The 16512-nt window shown below is 45.4% G+C and overlaps 1 protein-coding gene across 1 annotated transcript in view; it reads left to right on the forward strand.

The window, feature by feature from the left end:
- DNAH5 (dynein axonemal heavy chain 5) overlaps nucleotides 1-16512 on the forward strand; it is a 4110061-nt gene that overhangs the window by 572949 nt on the left and 3520600 nt on the right. The gene's annotated exons all lie outside the window — the stretch shown is intronic.

Genomic DNA, 16512 nt, shown 5'->3' on the forward strand with positions numbered 1-16512 from the left:
GAATATCTTCATCCCACTAGTAAACCAAACAAAGTTTTTTAATGCTAAGTGATGCCGTAACTGTACAGCTACTTTTGCTTTAGAGCACACTTCTCCAACTAGTAGCTCGCAAGCTACTAGTAGCTCTCCTGCTACCTGTAAGTAGCTCTCATGTGTACAATACAACCTAATGAATAAGAAGATTCTGCTCGATTGAATCAATATATGTACATGAAAATTCCAACCACAAACGTATTTTCAGACATTATTAGCTCATGTTTGTAGAAAAATGGCTGTTTTTTCAAATTGTATTCAAAGCTGACGTTTCAGTGATAAATCAGGAAGCACTGGGAGACATATTCCTAATATTATTACCTTTGTGCCAAGGGCATTAAAACATTGTCTGATTTGTATTATCCACAAAGAGGCATTTCACAAAGCTATTTTACCTTACTGCTGGCAGGCGTGCCTGATGCACTGAGGTGATCACTGCTAGTAATCTGGCAAATGGTGTCCACTAATGTAATCATGTCTGAAGTTGTCACAGTAACAACGCTAACAATATTAGGAGTGTGAGGTAATTTTCATTGATCTTAAGTAGCTCTTGAAAAGGTTGGAGACACCTGCTAGAGCAAAAGAGGGTTAACAGTGTTTTAAACCCAATAATAGCAGGAAAGTATCCTCTTAAAACAAAGAACAGGATGAAGACCAAGTTGGTTGTAAATGCCTGAAACGATTCACTGGACTGAAAACAGCAGAATGCCGTTCATGTATGTTCTATATTATATGTTTATTTTCGTGGCACTATAAAAGAAAAGACTATTATTTTCCAAACTGTTATGATTTTTAAAAACAAATTCCCTATGCAATGGTTGCAGTGAACAAATGTTTATCAAATTTGGCAGGCTCGTAGTGTTTGACTACACCTTTTCCTGGCATGGTGCTTTTAAAATATTAATGTGTCATTATATTTATGGTCTTTGTATATTTATAACATTGCTTGTGAAGATCAAAGACAGTCCCTTCGTTTTTAAAACAAATCACTGATGTTCATGAGCATTGGTATACTCGAAAACTAAAAAAGGTGTTCAGCAGTTGATAACATTGTTGCATTACACAAATATGGATGTGCCAAGGGCATGCCCCTTCCAACACAACAATCAAGAGTGCGACTTGGCTGCTGGGGAGTTTTGTGAAAAAAAAGACACTGCACCAACTTATTTTTCCCACCCAAGACTATGATTGGGACAGAGATGAGTATACAAGCGGGCTACAAATGAGCAAAATCATTCCTGACCTTGCTAAAGGTTAAGAGGAAGAATACATGGCTACTCCCCCCTTTTAATTTTATGCAGTTGGTTGATACAGGCAAGACAACCCTCCTCATTGGCCTTTACCAGACGTCAGGGGAAACACTTAGGGATTCTTAACATTCTTGTCCAAGAGCAAAGGACAGCATTAAAAAAAGTAATTTGCCACGGTAAAATTGGGATTTTAGTGATACTCCCACATACAAGGCCATTTTGTATTAGGAAACAAAAACTAAATTATTTTAAAGAAAGGATGACAATCAAGACTGGTTTGGTGAAGGACCTGGGAAGATGTTAATGCTGCTGCTGCAGCAGCTAGCTGATGGTCATGCCCTAAGACCAACCATGGCTGCACATAGTCAACGTTAGTATTTAGAAATGTTAGGATGCCTGCAGGAGTTGGGTGCAGGCCCTGGCTAAAGGCAACCACTGCCATTGAGCAGTGCAGTTCTGTTTTTAACTTTCTGTCATTAACCATACGATGTATTGTGGGTGTCAGTGAGCGAAGGTAGGGATGTGTCATTCCAGAGTTAACACTTAGCAAGGTGACGGGGCAAGGTAAATACCAGATTACTCAAAGTATAACTGTGGTCACAGAACTAAAGAGGATAGGACATGAGTGTAAGCAGGCAGACCTTTTGAACTGACACCAGCAGATTGCTCTTAACAGTCACACAGCTAAGTCATAGTTTTGGGACTGCTGTTAGAGAGACTGTTGAACTCAGTGCAAGATGGAACAAGACTGACAACAGCACGGAGGCAGGTAAGACTCTAAAGGACATGGGTGCAACAACAGAAGTCTTTGCCGTACCTGATCAGAACAGAGACCAAGCCATAGGTCACAATATAAATGGATATGGAGTGCAACAGACAGTGGACGGAATCTGACATACAGACAAACAGAAAACCAGAATGGAAAGAATAATCAGACTACAGGATAAACAAGACAGTGAGGAGACAGGGGAAAAAAACAATATGAGGAATAATGAATAGGCTTCATAAATCAAGGACGGGAATACTGGGATCAAGAGCATGCTGTACCCCACAGACAAAGGGACAAGTAATGCCCTGTTGGTACAGGGGAACTGGAATTAGGATTCGCAACAAGGAATACAAGAATATACCCAAAGGCACTGGAGCATGTAATACCCTGCTACTACATTTGAATTCTGAACAGGGAGGAAGCAAATGGAACTGCTGCCAAGTCAGCAAATATGTGGTCCAAAGCCCAACTGTGAAAACGCACAATTCAGGATATGCAGAACGAATGGTGAGACTGTGAAGGAAAGAAAACACTTACACAGGGCAGCCACAAGAGAACGAGGCATTGCAAAAAGCAGCAGCAGAAACCAGGGCTCCTCTCTGAATTTCAAAGGTTCAGCAGTGCAGGTAAGTTTTGTGAGCTATTGGCAGCCCAGTGCATGGGAGAGCAGTTAACGCCCCTCCAGCTCTCTGCCTGAAGGAGAGTACTGAAGTTCCCAGAAGCAACAAGTGGGCAGAACGAAATTCCGGAGTGAAACAAGGATCAGATCTTGTTTTGGAGCATGGCAAGAATTCATGCATGGGAGCTCATGGGAATGCTGGAGATGGTATGACAGGGTCCAAAGTATATTAAGTTTCACCAAAAGGCTCCTTTCAGCAGCTCCGACACACGGGAAAGCATATAAGTACCTTAACGCAATAGGAGTTAATAAGTAAACCGTGGAATAGAATCTGGAGCGGAGCGGCGTCCCAAGAGGATTTGCAAAGTCTGTGAATGAAGAATGAAGTGCAGCAAAGGTTCAAGCTACTGCTCATGGTATAAGCAGGCTCACAGAAGGTCTTCAAGTAGAGCCATCCAATGGAAGGATCGAAGGAACCTGCCACTGGGCCTATTAACAGAATTGTAATTTAATGTCTTGTCTTTGCAGCCTTCCATGAGTTATTTTACTAAACACGTATTGCACACTTGGCTTAAAATATTGTCACTTTTGTATGTAACAGTCAGTTGGCCATCCGCCTGTATGAGAGCACAGGGATGTGGAGCAACAAAAGTGGGCAGTACCTATTATTTCATAAGTGTTATTTTCATGGGAAACAAAGGTGCAAGTGCATGGGATGATATAGGGATGTTGCCCTATATGTATCAGTAAAAACATTACACATGTACTCGGATAGGGAATTGAGATACCAACTCAACATTTATTGTAAAAACAACAGGATTTTGCTCGTTTTTATAAACCATTCTAACTTAGCTGTTGCATAATATTTGTACATGAAATCCAGTGTACCCATTTCTGCAACCTCGAAACTTTAACAATGTTGTCAGCCATAGTGTGATTTGAACATGCAGGTATTTACGTGGACGTTTATTTATGAAATTGCAAGAGGTAGTGAAAGTGACATTACACACCCTATGAGCTTACTGATAATAAAGGAAGTGTCATCATATGACCTCTGACCCTTCCTTTGAATCTTCCCAGGAAGTGATGTGCCTTGATCTTAACCTGGACGCCATCATAATAATTGACACCAATGATGTTACATTATGTGAGATAAATATAAAAATATAACACAATTGTCTCTTTTGGATCCACATATGTTAGGGTGCTGCCATAGTCACTGAAAATGATAGGGTGTATGTAATACAATACTTGCCCTAAATTGTACTGAGCAAAGAAAATGAACCAGAGCTCTTTTGAATGGGTCCAGGGGTGAGGGATTCTCTGCACAAGAACATTTTGAATAAGATTGGTCAAATAGTGCATTTTAAAGAAAACATTTAATATACATTTTCTAAAAAGCCATTGGCTATGAAAGAGCACTTGCTAAATGATATGTAAGTCCTTTTATGGTGTCCCAAACCAATGAAATCTGACGTACCACAAGAGGTGACCCAACTGCTACTATGCCAGGACCAGCGTAGCCCATGGGTGTCACATTCTGCCAACAATTATATATAATATGCCAGTACAATGGATAACCGTTATGTCAAAGGGTACCTTTAGGGTGATATGGCCAACCTTTGGCATGTTTGTCACCTTCCTATATGCCACAGATGTTATGTTTTATGCCAAGAATCACATCCAGAGTGCTCTTGCAAGAATTTTGTCATGGGTGTCCCATATATCAACTATTATCTCCAGTGTGTCAGGCCCATGTCTGTTAATAATTGCCTCCAGTATGCCAATATGAGTATTTTGCAAGAGCAATATGCAGGCTCACAAGCGTACCACATTTTCATTCATGCTAATTCACAATCACTAACTGATTATCACCTACTCCTACTAAATCATTCTCACTTGGACTCATTTATTGTTACTCTCTTGCACTCAGTCTTACCCTCACTCACACATTGTCACTCATTCTTACACTGACCAACTCATAACTACTCACTCATACTGACTTGCATTCATTCTTATCCTCACTCCATCATACTCACTCACCCTGACTCTCAAACTTGCTGACTGACATTTAATCTCATTTACTACCACTCCTATCCCTTACTTCTACTTTTGCTCACACTCACACATGAACATAAACACACTCTCACCTGCAAGCACAATCACAACATACATTTAAAAACATGTTTTACTTACCTCATACTTCAATTTTTCTTACCTTAAGAGTGAATAATACACAATTATTCACTGTTAGCGTAATTAAACAAGCATTTGCAATGCAATGGGTTTTGCGTTTGCTCGAGTTAAAGCTATTAGCGCTGTAAACTTGTAACCAGACTTTTCTTTCTACCTAAAATGAAAATGAAAAGGAAAACAGTTTCTCATAAGCAAGCCAACAGCCACCATGAGTGCAAAGCAGACACACAAAAGTAAACAGAAGCTCGCAGTGATACGTATTGACAAATTGCAATTATCCATGTTACCGGCAAAAGTGCGATTGTCCATGTAACAGGGTTGATGTCATGCAAAGCGCTCGACTACTTCCCAGCGAGATCCAGGTGCGTAGGAAATAAAGAGAAAAAGGAGTTCAGAAACCATATGGAAAAAAATGGAGCCTCATATGTTTTGAGTAGTTGGCCGGTGCGCTCTAGGTGGGCTAAACACTGGAAAAGGCATGACATATGCATGCCTTTCACTCATTAAATCAAGCTAATTTTAAAAGGCAAGCCCGCAAACCTACCAAGCTGATGGGCGTAACATGGGTGTGGTTAAAAGGCCACAGAGAGATCACACCAGGGACAGAGGGCTTTGCGCGCTGTACCCTAAAAAGGAGCAAGCATTGGTAAAGCCGATAAGTTTTGCCAACGTGAGGGCTTTGCCAATGTCTTTTAGCCATGTTGCATAGCAGTATAGCAGCGCTGCATGGCTAAAAGTAAAGTTAGAAAACCATGGTACAATGTCCTAGCACATTTTCTAACATCACTGTTAACCATGCTACACACACACAGCTGTACAACATGGCCAAAAGACATTGGCTAAGCCAACAGCCGTCACACAGACAAGACCTATTGGCTTTGCCAGTGCAGGAAATAGTGTACAGATAGAGTTTAGTGCCCCTGAACCAAAATCTGTATGCTCCAGTATATACTGGTCACTCCCTAACAAATATGTTTCAACAGGTTTAAACTGTCTACAGGTCTATCACAAATCTCTGAATATTTATATTTGCAGTGACATAAGTCATCGCACATTGTATTTATCGGTCCACTTGTAATAAGAGCCAGAGTGGGCTTTGTCACCACCCACAAAGAAAGATCATTGTATGCTATTGCATGTGTCATTCTGCTTTCCTGGAAATGTGTCTAGTGGAACGCAAGAAGGGGACATTTTACATGTAAAAATAGTCATCAGTCATGCAATTGGTTACATTCACTTCTTTAACTGATTTATCCATTCTATGCAGAAAGCAACATTTTTGCTAAATTTACAAATCATCATTAGAAATCCAACAATGTAGGTTTATAATGAAATGAACACAATTTGTGCAAGTACTTGGTGTTTACATGAATTGGCACATTAAAGCCAGACCTACTGACTTCTCCAATTCTTGTTCTAAGACGTGCATAAATTACTCCAAGACAGAAGAAGTAGATTACCGTGTACAGTCTAGAAGTCTCACTTCAACATGGACCATATGAGTATAATATATACATCTAGTTTTTCCTTTTTTTACTTATAGACTTATCTATTTGTTTCAAAGAGCTAAAAAAACGACAGACAGTGTGATTTTTTTCTGAGTGATCTTTTTTCTGCCAGTGATGACAACACAAACCAAAAATAGTTTAGATCGACAACACTCAGATAGCAAAAGAGGTATCCATAAATAACTGCAGGTGTGCATGTGTTTTCACTACAATGCGGATGCTTTAAAGAATGCAATGCTGCACTAAGTATTTGTTTGTTTATCGTAAAATCCAACAGGCACCCACGCATTGGTGCACATTCATTAGTTAAATGAAAAAAAAACTATGCACGATTCCTTTTTGTCAAAGGACACGCGGTAACATGGATCAACACCAAAAAACAAAAAAACATGGATGTAAAGAGAAATAAAATGCAGTTATTATAGAATACGTGAAGAACAGTCAAGAGCAATGAGTGGAGGTTTTAATAGTGTCAAACTCATAAGTACCCAGCAACTCCGGCTTTGCTGTTTTAATTGAACTATTATGTAATAGCTCTTCTAACAGAATTAGAGAAACTTGTAGTTACTGTATAAATGTTAGCATTCCAAAATTAAGCAGTTAGGGCAGTCACCAGCCACAATCAGAGCCTATTTTTATCACGCCTACAAATAAAGTTGGTGAAAAATCGCTTCACTGAAAGGACTAACCCTTTCTTGCTCAAGTTTCACTATACTGGCCGCTTAGTCGCACTGTTGGGCAAGTAACTAAGGCAGCACCCTTTACAAAGACTGTAGGGCCCTAGGACACAAACACGCAGAAAAAGTCACAACTGTCAATGTTTGCACCAGACCGAATTCCAAACTGACTACCAGTACGAATATCCAGGAAGATAGCACTCTCGGCTAAAAAGCATTTTAAAAAAAAATCAGAATAAACTCCTTCATCAGGGAAATAAAAAGAGCAATAGGTGCAGTACAACAACCGGGCTTACTGGGAAGAATTCTTTAGAGTGGGATAGTGTAGATAAACAGCAGGGACCAGAGGAGATAAAGGACAACACATAGAGAGCAAGGGCAGGTTCAAGGGACCTCTTAAAGAGGCAATGCCATTTATAGCCTTGTGGGGCCCAGAGCTGCCCTCGCAGTGTTTTCTGTACGTTTTTGTGCCTGTTTCTCGTTTTTTACAGTGTATTTAGTTTGTCTAAATAAATTGTAAGTTGCATTTTCACTGTATTTAAATGCAGGCTTGCAAGATCATATTCATACAAACATTGCGCTTTCAGTCACTAATCAGCAGGGCACATCCTTGAAGCAGCTCCAATCGGAGCACAGCAGCTGGTCTTTTCCGGCTATGGCAGAGGCAACGAGGAAATTAAAGCTTTCCATTCCAAGCCAAACGTGGGAGCTAAGATAAACAAGGGTGACTGGAAAAGCCTCCCTCTGCTGTCGGTTTTATGTTTGCAGAGGGAGCTGGTGGGGAGGAGGGACTGAACACGCACCCACAGTGTAAGACCAACAAGCAAATACTAAAAAAAAAAGTCCCCTACAGAAGACATAAACATGACATAGCATAGTTATACAGTAGATGGTGCTGCTCCCAAAGTGAAAAAGGCAGGACAAGGGGGCAGAACTGACCACTTTCAAGCAAGAATTCTTAAAGGACACTGGAACCAACAAATGAAATCGCTGGAACCCACAGTATAAGTATACTTAAAAGTATACAACAAGTCGAACGCTTATGCTCAACCTAAAAATAATCTGAAACCAAGAAGTGCTAAGCTACTCTTGTTTTCTTGTCACTGGTTTCGCCACCTCCGAGGCCAGGAGTCGCGCAGACCGTGTCAGGGGTCATAGTGAGCAAGCCAGTGATTGCAGCTGTAACCCCTAAACAACTTCCATGGGTATTTATTTATCCATTTATACAGTGTGTCTGGACTAGATCAGGTGGTATATTTGTATATTAGGGCAAAGATAACACATCAGGATTACAATGAGATGTGGAGTGGGTTTAAAAAACATAAAACGTTAATATGTACAGCATGAGCAGGAAGTTTGAAAGTTGCTTCAAAGATCTTAATTCAGAAATTGTCGGAAAAGGTAAGCCTTGGATTATTGTTTGAAGATTGATTGGAGGTGGAGCGGGTGGTTCAGTGTTTGTAGGAGGTTAATAATTCCAGATGCTCCTTTAAATGAAAGTTTAACTGATCCACTCACATTTGACATATTGCGTAATTGTAGAGACGTAACTTGGACCCTGCTCTCCCTTACTCTCCAGTTGAGATATAGGGGGTCATTATGACCCTGGCGGAACAAGTCCGCCAGGGCCGTGGGACGCGGTGGCACCGCCGACAGGCCGGCGGTGCCCCGCGGGGCATTCTGACCGCGGCGGCTCAGCCGCGGTCAGAGAAGGGAAACCGGCGGTCTCCCGCTGGTTTCCCGCTGCCCCAAAGGAATCCTCCAAGCCGGCGCAGCATGCTGCGCCGGCATGGGGATTCCGACTCCCCCTCCCGCCATCCAGTTCCTGGCGGTTCTCCCGCCGGGAACCGGATGGCGGGAGGGGGAGTCGCGGGGCCCCTGGGGGCCCCTGCCGTGCCCATGCCTATGGCATGGGCACGGCAGGGGCCCCCGTAAGAGGGCCCCTAAAAGTATTTCAGTGTCTGCAAAGCAGACACTGAAATACGCGACGGGTGCAACTGCACCCGTCGCACCTTCCCACTCCGCCGGCTCTATTACGAGCCGGCGTCATCGTGGGAAGGGAGTTTTCCCCTGGGCTGGCGGGCGGTCTTGTGAAGACCGCCCGCCAGCCCAGGGGAAAACTCGGAATACCCTCCGCGGTCTTACGACCGCGGCGCGGTATTTCGGAGGGGGGAAGCCTGGCGGGCGGCCTCCGCCGCCCGCCAGGCTCGGAATGAGGGCCATAGTCTCTCTGCCGGCTGCCGTGCCCCAGGCACTGAGTGGTGCAGACAGGTTAGCCTTTTGCACACCCTTCCTATGGATGCTTGTTTGGCCTATTTAAGTACCCTCCATGTCCCATCCGAATGCTCATCCAAAACAGCATCCCACGGGACAACCAGGAAGTAAAAATAAATTCACACATGATCCAGAAGTTGAGTCAAACATGTTTCTCTTTTGCCTCTATTATAACTCCTGGATCACTAATTGACATTAAAAGAAATTAAAAAACAGTTTTGGAAATAAACACAGACTAACAGAACCAAATAGCAACTCAAACGTTCCCTATAAGTGTGATTGCCTCTCTAATGTTGTTCAATTGAGGCAGGTGCAGCGTGCTAGCCTGCACCATGATAAAAGTAACATAAAGGTAGGATTCAAGTAGACTACCTGTAATTAAGGTGGTACTTAGTGCTGTCCTGACCAACGTGACAGATTAAATAAAAGGAGTTTCACTAGGGCATGTTCCAGACACGACTAGCGACTTGAGTAAAAGCACACCAGTTTCTAGCTGTTTTTATAATAGGCCGACGCACATGCATGTACCCACGCCATCATTCAGAATTGCGTGGCTGCTTCCAGACCTGCTGCCCGCTTTCAAAACACAACATTGACGATTAGGGAGCACCTACCGTTCCCACCCGGTTCAAGCCTCAATGATGCTGCGGCCGTGCCTTCATTTCAGGAGGCATGGTGCTTGTGCCGCTCGTCGTTTACCCTGTGCAAGGCTGATCAACGCGGCAGCCGTGCCCTCATTTCAAGAGGCACTGTGCTCGTGCTGCTCATCGTCCGCACAGCCATAAACCCCAGGTGGCACATCTCCGCACAAGTGACAGCCTCTATTGCTGCACTAAATTTCAAGATGCCATTGTTCTGGGCTAGCTAAGATGCCTCTTGCTGTGACCCTGCTCCCTCTAGATGCACCAAGAGGGTAACTACTGGCGACTACATGACATCATACAGCCAGTTTGAGAATTGCATGTGCTGTACAAGATGTTCATGCCTACCTACGACCAACCTCAGCCCTCTCCCTGCTATCCACTGTAGCCTCAGTGTGCCCATGCTCCTACAGATTTCTGGGGGGCTCCTCCCTCTCATTTACCATGCTGGTTCAGCAAAGGAAAACTCCAAGTACAGAAGATCATCCTTCTGGTGGGGAGGAGAGTGACATGCCATCCATGAGGCAATGTTAACCATAAGCCACGTTTAATTCACCAATGCACATAGCAACACAAGAACCTAGGGGCACTTGCCATAATGCTACACTGACACAATGAAATGGAAAAATGCAACAGCAGTCAAATGGACAACAAACCCACACCCCACCTAGGCACCACAGAGGTGCAGCAGGACACCGCTATCGACAACCAGTCCATGCCACTCGGATGCATTGGCGCAAGGCACAGTGCTGGCAGACCAATAAGACTCTGTGGACTCACCGGCACGTCCTCTCCCACACCCACGAGTTATGGCGAACATACCCCCAATCAAACCGACTGTGGTGCAAATGGCCACGTCTGCACAGACGCCAAGATGGAGAGACTGGGTGGAATGAGTGGAATTATAATTAGAAGCAACACAGGTTGATGACAACAGAAAAAGGGCTATGCTCACACACCTAGGGACAAACCCATCTACAGACTCTCAAAAACTACAGCTGAAGCCACACCAACGATGCACAACATGATTATAATCGCTCTTAACGCATATTTTGAACCAAAGACCAATCAAGATTATGAGAGATTCATGTTCCGCTAAGCGAGGCAACAGGATGAAGAATCAACTGATGCCTTCTAAAAGTGGCACTGCGGATTCACAGATGAAAACAAAGAAATCAGAGGGCAAATAATACAAGGATGTACCTCCGCAAAACTCAAGAGAATGGATCCTGCAGGAGCTAGGGAAGACCTTGATGGGCATCTTCACGATAGGGAGGATGAAAGAGTTGTCAAAAACTTGCACCTCCCACATGGAAGCAGCTCCACAACGGACTGTGAAAAGAGAACCTGTCAATGCAGTCATACAACACCCAAGGCCTGAGAAACCCAAGAAGTTTAGTCTGTACTGTGGGGGTCCCACACACTAGCCAGCTGATTGCCTAGTGAAACGTTGGAAGTGCGCCGGGTGTGGAAAACTCAACCATTTTGGAAAGGTCTGCCATTCCTCAAGAAAAAAGGTGACACGCACATCAGTAAATGCTGTTGTTGAAACGCAAAGCCAACATAGCGATATGGATTATGATGACGCAGCCGAGTATGTAGTGCACTCGATCTTCACAGCTGGGACAGCCACCGCAACATTATCTACCTCAGAGCCAGATTAGTGGTGAACCCCATCAAGTGACACATGCCGTTGACACCGGTGCATCAATAAACCTAATGTCAGCTGAAGTATACAATACCCTGAAACCTATGCCAGTGCTACAAAAGACACTGAATAAAGAATTCACATGTGGGAAAGATCAACCCCTAAGATTGAGAGGGAGGTTCCCCACCATGATATCTCAAGGGTCCCAAAGGATCAAAACTCCAGTGTACGTTACTGAAGTAAGCAATGGTGCTAGGATGCCATATCGCAGAATTGCTGGGAATAGTCACGTTTGTGTTTGGAGTACATCAGGAAGGTGTAGCCAACATCCCCATTGAGTTCCTAGATGTGCTCGAAGGTATCAGATGCCTGAAAGGTAGAGAAATCAAGTTACACATAGACCCAACAATACAACCTGTGGCACTGGGATATCGCAGAGTTGCCTTCCATTCATGGCCCCAAGTTGAAAAAGAACTGGAAAAATTGGAAGCCGAAGGAATCATCAAAAGAGTATTTGAGCCAACATCATGGATTTATCCTATTGTCGTTACACGCAAACAGTCAGGAGAGGGCTGCATGTATGTCAATATGCACCTTCCAAATGCCACATTCAGGAGGGAAAGCCACCTCACCCCGACCTTTGATGAGTTGATTGGAGAGCTGAGCGGGCTCGTTGGTTCTATAAGGTAGACTTAAGAACAGGCTATCATCAACTCATGCTTACAGAGGAATTTTGCTACATCACAACATTCTCTACTCCTGTGGGACTCCAGAGATACCGCCAACTCAATTTCGGCATCTCAAGCACCACAGAGGTGTTTCAGAACGGAATTCACAAGCTGTTGGCTAATCTCCCCGGGAGGCCTGAACAGGAAGCAGCAATCAAGGCCACCAAAGACGCACTGTCGGCAAGCACTACGTTGGTATACTTTGACCCAAAAAATGAAACATCCATAAGGGTGGATGCTGGCCCGTGAGGTTTTGGAGTAGTACTACATTCACTCACCTACAGAGACAGAAAAAAGATATTCCCAGATAGAGAAGGAGACCATTGCCGTACATCGGGGATGTCAGCATTTCCAATTGTATGTATACAGGAGACCATTTGTGGTCACTACGGATCACAAATGGAACTTAGAACAGACAATGGGCCTCTGCTCCAGGGTCACGAAGTTGCTGAATATGTCTGGTCATTGAACATTAAACACAAAAGGGTCACTCCCCACTGGCCTCAAGCCAACAGGGAAGTAGAACGTTTTGTGAGGACACTCAATAAGGTGATATGCATTGCACATGACAATCAACAACCGTACGAATGAGCCATTTACTAGTTTCTGCAGAAATACAGTCAAACACCCCACTCAACTACCGGACAAGCCCCTGGACACCTCATGATGGGGAGAGTGACCCAAGACACTCTATTCCTCATCACTCCCAGTGGTCACCTGATCCAGTTGATGACCAAAGAGTGTTCACCAGGCGGAGGGCCACTAATGCTCATTGTTAGCAAGCACCAGAATGCTAGACCACCCAACCTCCAGGTTGATGACCAAGTGCTAGTCCAAGGCCGGTTTCCTGGCAGTACATTTTGTACAACGTTTGAGCATCACCCATGGGTGATCACCCACATCCAAGGCACTAGAGTAATTGCCAAAAGTGAGGTGAGGAAATCACTCAAAATGTTTCCAAGTTAAAACAGTTCCATGGCACAGTTCCTCAACCAGGTGATGCCCAAGGAAGGTGGGAATAAATAACTTCTGTGGCCAGATGAGGGGCCACAAGGGGTGGGGAAGAGCCCCATTTCAGTGAGTCAGAGAGACAGTCCTGCCCCAGCACAGTGCTAGAAACCGTGAGAGCACCCCCTGCTACTCCCATAAGCAGAGACACTCGCACAAGATATGGCCTGCCCAGCAATCCAGTGCGGTTCTCTGGCCTGTGGGATAATGTGCTGTGATTGTGACATCGATGGACTGGAAGATCAGTTTACAGCTTAGATAAGCATAAGTGTCTTTTTTTAATTAGTTTTGAAGGCTGTGTTTTTGTTGGCCTAGCTAATTTTGTTTTTGCATTTGTGTTTATTTTATTTTGTTCAAAATTAAGGAGGAATGCAATATTGTTCAAGTGAGGCAAGGTGCAGCATTCTAGCACGCACTACAATAAAAGTAACATAAAGCAGGAATTCAGGTATACCCCCTGTGATTATGGTTGTACTTGGTGCCATCCCTGCCCACGTGAAAGAATTCCAGACACGACTAGTGACCTGAGTAAAAGCCTCAGTAATCTTTTGTTCACTAATATTTCTTTCAGTTCATTAACCTTGAGGGAATTAACCCACTCACTGCTGAGGAGTGGTGCTGGGGTAACCTGGCTCGAAGGAAAAATGTATAGAAGAGGAGGGCTGGGAAGAGATTTTCAGTTAAAATGTAACACCAGTCTGCTGCATCTCATGGAAGGTTCTGAACTTCTGGGTGCTAAAGGAGATTGTAACATCAGTCAATGTCTTTGCATCACCAACCATCGAAATGGAAAACAGCTGCGACGGCAAGTATGCTTTCATTTGATTGGGTGGTGGGCTTGAATTTTGAGCACAAGGAAGATCCAGCTCCAAAACTTCCCTTCATGTGACCAGTATGAATGAGTATGGCCTCTTTCGAATAGTTCTTGTGCAGTCCTCAGATACAGAAGTATGCCTGCACACTGCAGCAGAACCACATATCATCGTCAGAGTCAGAGATGCCGGGGCCAAGCCAGCACAGCTACTCCCCAGTATCAATGTGCAAACTTGCATAGAAGTGATTACAGCCTGATCTGGTTGTGAGCATTAACAGGTGCTGCAAGTCAGTCAGCAAAAGGAGGTACATGGGTACCTTGAGCAAGGCTATACTGAAGTATTCATAGTAGCAGCTTAACTACAGTCATGGGGAATGTGAAAGGGAATTGTACTATTCAACTTGGGCTGTCTTAAGGCAGCTCTGACACGTTTATTTCAGGGTAGGTGCCAGAACCACCATACAAAAATTTCATGCTAATTTAGGACCTCCCGGGTGGGGCGTGGCCAACTAAGATGGCCATCGGGACGTGTCTTTGGAGCGCTCTGCCGTCCCGATTTCTTCTGCAGGGATCCTGGGTGCCAGAAGGCACTGCACCCCCCTGTAACAGAGAGCAGAGGTCCCCGACGACGACGGTGGGGCCCTTTCCTACTTTTACATCCCAGGTGGGGCCCACGGAATACTGAGGCACAGGGTTGGGCCTGACTGTGCGATCACTGACGACGAGCGATCGCTGGGCTTGTCGCAGCCTGGAGTGCGGTCTCGGCTTTACTGCCCCCCCCTCCCCCACTGGACCAGTGGTTGGAGTGCGCGGGGGGACTGGTTCCTGCTAACCCCCCCCAGGAGCCAGTGGAAAAGACATCCAGAATAGTGGTGCTCACGGAGCAGCTCACCCTGCAACAATCCCACGGTTGAGGTGGGTGAGGGTGAGCGTGCTTGTCTCCCCCCCACCAGTGCTGGATCATCTGCGCATACAGCGTTGCAGCCCTGTGATCGGTCACAGCTTTTTGCTGGCCCCTGGATTGATAGACTGGAGTGTGCGGGGGCCTGGTTCTTGCTGTCCCCCCACCCCTGGAGCCGGCAGTGAGAACACCCAGAATTGGGGTGTGCACTGGAGCTGCTCGACCCGCAACGACCCCCGGAGTGAAAGGAGGGAGGGGGGCACGTTCGCTCCCTAGTACTGGATTTTCCGCCCATATATAATTTCCCTGCACAGCTGGAGGACTGATTCGGCAGGTAGCTAGTCTGAGGAACCGGGGGCGAAGGTGACTTGGAGCCCCGGCTGGGTCATGTGCGAGCGGCCTGGGTTGGGGCACTTTTTCCGGGGCCTGCTGGCAAGTGGCGATTGGGGAGGCCAATTTGGGACCTGACGGATGGCCTTCCTGCAGCGGTAGGGTGCTCGCTTTTCCGCTCTTGGAGCGTGAGTGGAGGAGCTGAGAACTTGGACCTGGATTTCTATGTGCGAGGTGCACCCTTGACCCACGCTAGGCTGCTGTGGGTTTTGCGGGTGTCTGGGTGCCCGTGCGGCACCCATTTGGGCTGAACTGTTGATTTCGCAGGGTAACACGATGGAGCCATATACTACCTCAGCAAAATACAAACGCTGTGGGATAGCGTAACTGGATGGACGGAATGCGTAACCAATCAAACATTCACCCCCAGTCACAGATCTGGGTTTAATCCATCCATTATTTTGCTCACCATGCCACCCCAGTTTGAACCCAGCCATATGCAAATCAGCCTTGACCCTGTTCCACATGGTAACAGTCCAGCCCGAACTGCCAGGCCAGGTTCTCCCTGGACCGGAAACAAGCATCCTGGGACCGGTTTTGGGGTTTCACCCCTCCTCAGCCAGGCTAGCTTGAATCCAGTGGCACAGTGAGCCCGGGACCCACGTCTGGGCATACCCGGCGCACTTAGGGCGGCAAAAGCAAAGCAAAACACAAACGCTGTGGGATAGCGTAACTGGATGGACGGAATGCGGAACCAATCAAACATTCACCCCCAGTCACAGATCTGGGTTTAATCCATCCATTATTTTGCTCACCATGCCATGTCCCAGGATGCTTGTTTCTAGTCCATGGAAGACCTGGCCTGGCAGTTCGGGCTGGACTGTTGCCATAGGGAACAGGGTCAAGACTGATTTGCATATGGCTGGGTCCAAACTGGAATGGCATGGGCAGCAAAAAAACGATGGATTAAACCCAGATCTGTGACTGGGGGTGAGTGTTTGCATTGTCAGCACTCCGTCCATCATCATTTTGTTTGGCTAATGTCGCCCTAAGTGGGAAGGGTATGCCCAGACGTGGGTCCCGTGCTTTCCATGCCACTGGATTCAAGCTAGCCTG

Source organism: Pleurodeles waltl, chromosome 2_2 (assembly GCF_031143425.1).
Source record: "Pleurodeles waltl isolate 20211129_DDA chromosome 2_2, aPleWal1.hap1.20221129, whole genome shotgun sequence".
NCBI classification, from domain to species: domain Eukaryota; kingdom Metazoa; phylum Chordata; class Amphibia; order Caudata; family Salamandridae; genus Pleurodeles; species Pleurodeles waltl.